The sequence below is a fragment of the Anser brachyrhynchus genome (genome assembly GCF_964034855.1).
Source record: "Anser brachyrhynchus genome assembly, chromosome: 1".
NCBI classification, from domain to species: domain Eukaryota; kingdom Metazoa; phylum Chordata; class Aves; order Anseriformes; family Anatidae; genus Anser; species Anser brachyrhynchus.
The window spans coordinates 165,828,053-165,836,951 of record NC_137694.1 but is presented as its reverse complement, the minus strand read 5'-3'; the positions used below and the strand labels follow the sequence as shown (position 1 = coordinate 165,836,951).

General features: G+C 36.5%; 1 long non-coding RNA gene across 2 annotated transcripts; it reads right to left on the bottom strand.

The window, feature by feature from the left end:
• Window positions 1–500: 500 nt before the first annotated feature.
• LOC308187813 lies at window positions 501–7,637 on the bottom strand. Of its 2 annotated transcripts, XR_013944940.1 has the most exons (5): window positions 6,923–7,637; window positions 6,461–6,541; window positions 5,479–5,578; window positions 3,429–3,549; window positions 501–567 (listed from the first exon to the last, which is right to left on the bottom strand). It is a non-coding gene; the product is annotated as an uncharacterized lncRNA (long non-coding RNA). The 2 variants fall into 2 exon arrangements; XR_013944939.1 differs by having other exon boundaries at window positions 6,461–7,637.
• Window positions 7,638–8,899: the final 1,262 nt, after the last annotated feature.

Genomic DNA, 8,899 nt, shown 5'->3' with positions numbered 1-8,899 from the left:
TCCGCTATTTTGATTTAGCAAGAGCTATAGGAACAGGTTTATAGGGTGAAACATCATTGAGACCTTGGCATCCACAATACATGTGTTTCAGTTGTTAATCTCAGACCTCTTTCAAACCTGTTTCTGTTTCATCAAAGAAGAACTCGATTCATGTGACCAGAGATTTCTTTACAGAATTAAGCAAAACATGATATGTAGGAATAACTGGAAAATTTGCTCCATAAGAAAGCTGGTAATCCAACCTAAAATAATTCAGATTTATCTCCAGTCTGTTAGAGAGGATGGGTCAGCTCTTGTCAGCTCTTTGTTGGACAGCATTATTTGCAAAGAGCAGTCTTTTACTGATACAAAAATAAGCCACATGATTTCTCCTCTGGATCCCATAAAGAAATGAAAAATAAAATTCTGGAAATGTACTTATTGCAGAAACAATCTAACCAAATGTTTGCAAACCTTGTTATTGTATTGTGTCTTATAGATAACTGAGGGAGTTTGTTTACCACTTCTGATAATTTGTTCACACCAGCCATGAGACACATACTTCCTCACTATCTGCAGTTTAAAAATCTGTAAAGAAAAAGAAATCAACCTTTCAAGTTCAGCAGGTAAAAACGTGAAAATGATTAGTGAACATAGATCTCGTATTTTACATTAAAATTAGGTGTACATTTATATGTACTTTTTCCTTTCTTCCTCATAGACAATAACAACCTTCTGCAGCTGATCATTTTTCATTTCTCATGAGCACCTTCTCATCAGAGCCTGCAACAGAAATAGTGTGGCCAGCAGGACTAGGGAAGTGATTGTCCCTCTGTACTCAGCACTGGTAAGACTGCACCTGGAATACTGTGCTCAGGTTTCAGCCCCTCACTACAAGAAGGATATTTTGTTGCTCAAGGGTGTGCAGAGAAGAGCAATGAAGCTGGTGAAGGGACTATAGAACAAGACTTACAAGAAGTGTCTGAGGGAGCTGCAGTTGTTTAATGTGGAGAGAAGGAGGCTGAGGGGAGACCTCTTTGCTCTCTGCAACAAGCTGAAAGGAGGTTACAGTGAGGAAGGTGTCTGTCTCATTTCTCAGGTGACAAGTGATAGGATGCAAGGAAATGGTCTCAGATTGCACAAAGTCTTGAGTTTAGATTGAATATTGGGAAGGATTTCTTCACAGAGAGGGTAGTCAAACACTGGAATGAGTGACCAATGGAAGTGGTGGAGTCCCCAGCCCTGGAGCTACCTACTTAAGAGACATGGTGATGTGACACTAAAGCACATGGTTTAGTCATGAGACTTGGTAGGTCAGGTTGATGGTTGGACTTGATAGTCTTGAAGGTCTTTTCCAACCTACATGATTCTATGATTCTATGATTTTTTTTTGTCTGTTTTTAGTTAATAACTTTATAACAAAAGACATTCACTGACTTAAACTTCTACATTAATATTTGGTTTTTGCTCTGTTGTACTATGTTTTTCATTAAACTTGTGGATAATATTCTCATTAGAAATTTTATTCTTCACTCTGAAAGACTGCTTTCTATTATTTCTGTTGTGGAAAAAAAATGAATTTAGTTACTGTACTTTTCAAGGGTTGAAAAAATGAGGGCATGAGGATGTGCATCACTGAGACAATTTGTTGATGTATTTTGAAGCTCTGAAAAAATCAGGCACAGTCTTTGTAAAATAATATGTATGAAACATACATGGTCAATACAAGTATATAGTGACATCATCTAGTTGAACTCTGAGAGACTGAAGCACTGCCTAGTATATGTTTAGGTGCTCATCACACATGCAAATAGCACTCAGTCCACAGAACAGTAGTGAGAAGGGAGTTGGGCAGTCAGAACAGAGAATGAGGGCTTGAAAACTTTTTGTTCCTGCTTTTCTAACAGCAGGAAATTCTCACTAATGAGAACTGGAATAAGAATTGCAGAATTGGTCTTCACCTTAAAATCTTTCTCATCAGAAAACTAAACATTCTATCTTCTTGCTTGTCAGGGAATTTTATTCATACTCATTGACAGAACTGAAAGCCAGAAACTTTATTAGACCTACAGACTTAAAAATTGGCTTATTTTAATTTGTCTTAAAGCCCGGAACTGTCAGTAAGTACCTCACTGTCTGAAGAGGTAGCCTTAGGACATCTTTTGTCTGGGCAGTTAGTAGGATGTGCATGTAACAGGAAGAATGTATATATAGCTACAGAGAGCACAGCACATTCTTTAGATTATATAGATACTGTTTTTTAAGAAGATCTGAGAACTGAATATGAATTAGGAATGCAGTCTGAATTATCATCCCTTAGTTGGGCAAATTGTCGCTTACCTAAATTTGCAACAGAAAGGTGGGAACATATTACACTTGTTAAGATTTATTTGGACCTAAATAAAATAAAAAATATAATTTAAAAGTATTATTACCTAGTCTTTTAAATGATAGTTACTAGATAGATAGATAGATAGATAGGTAGATAGATTAATTGCAGATGACATTTAGAGGGTGCAAGTTTACCTCTGGCTCTAAACCTCTTGAGGGTTTTCAGTTTGCAAAGCACAACCACCCCCTGACATTTGCTTATTTCTTATATCGTTTTCAAGGCATCTGGTACAAATTTCTCTACAATTTTCGTTTTCTGAAGTCGAAGTAATCTCTTTGTTAGAAGATAGATTTCTTTCAACTCACTTTTGAAAGATCTGTAATGAAAATGTGTTTCATTCTGCTGAAGCTTAGAGCTTGAAAAACCATCTCACTTCTCTGACACATTTAGTTTGTCCCCTCTTTCTAAAGAATTCATCTGGTGATGATAATTGTCCTTACAATTAACAGATATGTTTGTAAATAATTTGGCAATTTTTTTTTTGGTGAATGAATGCAGAATGAAGAAACACAGAATGAAAGAAAGAAACACAGAATGCATGCTGTGTTCCATGTGATAGCACTCAAGATGGTCTGCTCCACAACCTCCTGTGAGACCAAGGTCAGACTGACTGACATGTAATTCCCTGGATCTTCCTTCCTGCCCTTACGGAGTACACATAGGATGTTCTGTAAACATGCCTTAATACTTAGGTAACCAAGTATGAAAACTCTGCAAGATTTTCACAAAAGCAGCACTCATAAAAGCAGGACTTAAATATTTTCTTTGACATTATTTGAGTGGATTTTCTTCTTATCATAACCATTTTTCAATCTGCGTATATAAAAATGAGAATAATCAGTTAAATAGTAAACATTTTTTCTCTTGTACAGAAGCTGAGTTTTATGTTCATTGCTACTTAAAGCTGTTATAAATCAGCATCTCTTAACTAGAGTGCAAGAATCAAATTAATATTTCATTTTTAGTCTTACCATTTCCTGCTTTCCACTGTCATCCTCATTCCTCATGAAATCTTATATCACAAGAGTATTTCAGTTTATGTTCTTTGTAAACTCACACCTTTTCCTGTTATTGAATTGTCCAGCAGGAAATGAATTTGTCTTCCAATGAAGCTCCACTTCTGATTTGCTGTTTCTGATATTTCAGAATGCTGTGACACACACTCTTCTAAACATTGTCTATAGAATTTGACATACAAGAAGCCATTTATAGAAACTATGCATCCAATTATTCCATACACGTATTTTCACAACCAAATAAACCATTGTAGAAAATGAGGTATTTTCAAATATATCTTGGAATGCATGAGAAAAAGAATAGATATACATATACAATATGTATAGAGAGAGTCCGAAAAGAGGATCTAGAATTGTATGCAAAAATTCTGAGCATTCTCCTTCTCAGAAATATGTTTTACTCAAAATTATTTTAAAAATTTTTACTATATGAAGTGACACAGTTCATCACTGCTGAAATACAGCTCCTAACCTTGCTTTCAAATTTACTCTGACGTTTGCTTCCCATAAACATTTTATGAAAAAATATACAGCATTCCATATATTTTCAAAAGACCTAACTGATCCACTACAACTTTTTATAAAGAGTAACAGAAGTCTGTGCAATAGTTCCTGTCTTCTGGTGCAAGATGTCCAGTAACTAGCAGAATACTCCGGTGGTCAATACTGTGTCTGGTCCTGTGTAATATCTCCATTAATGATCTGGATGATGGGTAGAGTGCACCTTCAGTAAATTCACAGATGACACAAAGCTGGGAAAGAGTGGCTGACTCACCAGAGGTCTGTGCTGCCATCCAGAGAGACCTTAACAGGTTGGGGAGGTGGGCTGACAAAAAAATCTCATGAAGCTTAATAAGAAGTGCAGAGTCCTGCACCTGGGGAGGAACAACCCAGGCATCAGTACTTGCTGGGGGCCACCGTACTGGAAAACAGCCTGGCAGAAAAGGACCTAAGAGTCCCTGTAGACACCAAGTTGTACATGATTCAGCAATGTGCCCTTGCCACAAAGATGTTTAGTGGTATTCTTGGTTGCATTAGGAAAAGTACTGCCAGCAGGTCAACAGAAGTGATCCTTCCTCTCTACTCGGCATTGGTGAGGCTATATCCGGAGTCCTGTGTACAGTTCTGGGCTCCCCAGTGCAAGAGAGATATGGACATACTGGAAAGAGCCCAACAGAGGGCTACCAATATGATCAAGGGACTGGAGCATTTCTCCAATGAGGAGAGGCTGAGAGAGCTGCGGCTGTTCAGCGTGGAGAAGAGGAGGCTGAGCAAGGATCTTATCAATGTGTACAAATGCCTGAAGGGAGGTCGCAAAGAGGATAGAGCCAGGCTATCAGTAGTGCCCAGTGACTGAACAAGAAGCAACAGGCACAAACTGGAACACAAGAGATTCCTTCTGAACAGCAGGAAGCACTTTACTGTGAGGGTGAAGAAGCACTTGAATAGGTTGCCCAGTGAAGTTGTGAAGTCTCCATCTGTGGAGATCTCCAAAAGACATAGTCATGGCCAAGCTCCTCTGGGTATTCTTGCTTTAGCAGGGAGGTTGGACCAGATGACCTCCAGAGGTCACTTCCAACCTAAACCGTTCTGTGATTCTGTGACATAACCCTTAATATTCTGAAAGTATGAGGCAGCTTATACTAACCATGAATATTTTGCAAGTATGATTCATTCTTTCGGAATATTAAGCACAATTAACAACATTCAAACTGAAAGTCCATTGTAAAACTGTGGATCTTTTTCTATAAGCAACATATTTTAGATGAAGGATAGTTCTAAAACAATGTCATCTCAAGTTATTAGAAGAAACATACTTGAGACTGTCAACATATCAAAACCATAATAGTTTTATAGCTGAGACAGAGTAACAGACAGGTCTTCCATAATATCTAATATGACCTTTTTTGTTTTTGTTGTTGTTGTTGGAGTAAAACTTATATACTAGACAAATTTAATGCCTAGTAGTAGCTGCTCCAGGAGAGAAACAATTTCTGATCAGGCAGAAGTAGAAAGACAGATTGCCCATATCAATAGGAATCTATTTGGGAGTACTTGAATGTCTGTGAGTAGATTGAATATTTCACACACCTTTCACTGAAGTCTTTATTCAGTATTTAGATATAGAGAAATTGCTTCACTCATTTAGTGGTCTCTCTAGTCTCTCTTTTTATCCATATTTCATGGTTACCTGAAAATAATTTACAGACAAAAAAAAATTAGAAAGCAGAGAATAACAGCAGATTTTGTTCCCACAGCTTTCATAGAAAAAAATAATAAAAAAGACTGTTTAGAGGGCAAAAAGGCCATATATGAAACCTTAAAAAATATGCTTTAAGAATAGATATGCTTTAAGAAAAGACAGATTAAGGACAAAAGATTTCTCTAAACCAGGTTCATTCAAATGTAGCTACATATGTCCTTTTCTTTCTAACTACTCCATATCTAGAGTTTGGAGGCTGAACCTGAAGCCTGCAACAAACTTAAAACATTGCAAAGTGAAATAAATGGGTCTCTTCCAAATGAATCCCAGATGATGCCAAGTGGAGGAAGATTTATGTATATGTTGTATAAATATTTAATGATATGGCCAAAAACCTACTGCCACTTAGCAAAAAGACATTTATTATTCCTGTGAAATATGACTTTTTAGCCAATAGGACTAAAGTATGCTAATGACCTCAGGTGAATTGTATTGTTAGTCATTAAACATTTCTTGACTTCTGATTGGCTAAGTCACCTCTGAGATCATAGTCCCACCACCAGCCATAAGTTATTCTGTAACAGTGAAGAAAGAGGTCTGAAGTGATCTAAAAATATATATATATAAAAATATAAAATTAATTATAGGCATGAAACAAAACAAAGGTATGTCTTACACATGAATTTCAGAAGGGCTATTGCCTTGAAATTTTTGATATAGGTAAAAAAATGCATGGAAATTGCTATGTGAGAACTTAGAGTGAACTTCACAAACACCCTGAGACTAAAGTTTGAAGAAAATTCCCACAATCTGTTTCAAATGTCCATTTTTTTTGTTTGTTTTGTTTACTTTTTGTTTTTCAGAACTTACCTTACTCTTAAAATGTAGTTTTGAAAAAATATTATTTCCCTAAAGTGTTTGAATTCAATGTCTTTCCACGTCCATTGAGATCTGTAAATAAATGTATAAGACTTTAAATGGGAAAAATATGACTATTCTGTTAAATCTATGTTGTTAGAGTAGACATACAATGAACTTTAAACTGCCACTTAAAGCTGAAATTATTTCTAGTAATTCAGCTGGTTCCTCAAAAATTAAGTCCCATACCTTTACTGGCTTTGTTTTATTGGGATGTTTATTCAAAGTATTTGGCAAAGTAGAGAAAAGGAGTCTCACATTTCCCATCCTCCTAAGAAGCAATGCAGACACATCAATTCCAGCACAGCAAAGCACCACTGAGGATGACCAGGTGATATTATGAGTTGTTTATGTAGGAATGAGTTAGTTAGGTCTCTCCATGCAGCATGCTGTTGTCAGAGTAGGTACACTTACATTGTCCAGGATGCTGCATTTTCCACCTCTCTAGTTTCCACAGCCTACATGATAAACAGCATCAGCAAATTTGGCCCAAGGATCACCAAGTAATTAACAGAGTACTACAGGAATTTCACAGACTTGGCTCTTATTACTCTTGAGCAGCAGCTTTTGTTAATTTGCTTCTACAATGCAGATGTTTTTCAAAAGAAGTGTTAATTGCAGGTGACACCTTATTATTCTATGATTTTCTGGTCTGTCCTTCAGAAAGGTCTACTTTTCTCTGTTAACTTTGCAGCTCACTGCCATTCAGACAATAGATTGGCCGGTAAGTTATCTCAAACACTTGGGACATTAACAAATTCTAATTGGCTATGTAATAGGAGCAGACAGCATGTACAATATTAAACCACTTCTGAACCACCTATTTTCTGTATGCAAATCAGACAGAAACAAATGTTTGGCCCCAGCTGGGCGAAAAGTCCCATTTAGAATTCTTTTCCTCTTCTTTGTTCTTTGATGTTCTGCAAATGAGCTTTAGAACTCCACTCTTCACACAATTCAATTTTACAGGCCCATTATCTGAGATATAATGTGGAGGTTAAATATATCAGGGCAGCCATTATGTGAAAATAATTAACAGTAATGAATAATGCACTAATTCCACTGATGAGAGATGGTTATATGTGTAATGAAGTGTTGGGGCAGCCCTGACAAATGAAATTAAAATATTTAAACACTGTTTTATGATATTACTTTGCTCATATAATTTCCTTTACCTACAATGAGCCACTTCGATTATCGTCATTATCTTGACAGCTCTGAAGGATGAAATAGTGCAGGTTAATGTGACAGCGATTAGTCAGAGAGAAAATCCATCACATAAAGCAGAACAGAGTGAGGGAGAAAGGTCTCTATACTTTCCTGTTTCAAACATGAGAAGAATGATACTATCAACATCACTTCAATATTAAATGGATAGAATTATCTTGTCATTCATTTACAGCCTCTGAAGAACTACCTATTTGTACCTGCAAAGGAAAGGTCAGCCTTTCTTTATCATCCATAAAAATATGTTGATGGATTCCTTATATCAATAATGGTGGCAGAAACAGAGACAGGAAACAAGCTAGGAAATTTAAAAGGAAAGCACTCTAAGTTTTGTATTCAAAGCTCTTAATGGTTTTATATTTTTAAGTTTTGCTTCACATGATGGTGTAATCTTCAAAAAATGCACATGGTGAAATAAACTGAGACACTGACATATGTTTTGTGGAAGTAGCTTAAATAGTAGAAGAGACTACCTATTGCATAACTACTCTTCATGCATATGTATATATAGGTATGAATTGGCTATGAATACGCACAAAAAACTAAAACGTTTCCTATCTAGATGCCAAGTTAGGCTAAAGTCAGATTCATTATAGTCAGAAACATTATAGTCATCTTATTTTCAAAGGTATTGAGCACACACTGTTTCCAGATACATCAATAGACAAGGCAGGACCAGCCTCTCAGAAATAAGTTAAGTTTTATGGATCAGGCAGCAAGATAGGAAACACATCGGTAGTTAGGTACTCACTTCAAGGTCCTCAGAAGAGAAATAAGCAGGAAGATGTACAATCTAACCTGGGGAGAAATGCAAAGGAGCATGTGGGTATCAGTCACTTAAACTGACAGATAAGAGGCATGCAAATCCAGAGCACTGAGACACTCAGAAGAAAGAACCAGCATTCCTTTCCTAGATCAGGGACAGTTTTACAACTACAATGGTTAAATCATTCAATTGGGATGCTGTTTCACTGTCCTTGTTCGGACAGAGAAGAGTAGAGATTTGAATCTCTTATTCACACATGAAACCTGAGATTTAATTTTTCATACGATTTTTAGAAAAAGCACAGAGAAACACCAGCTCTCAGTAACTCTTGCATTTCCCTCAGGTGTAACCCATTCCAGATTCAGTTTCTTTCTGTAAAACACTTGAGTTTCAATTCC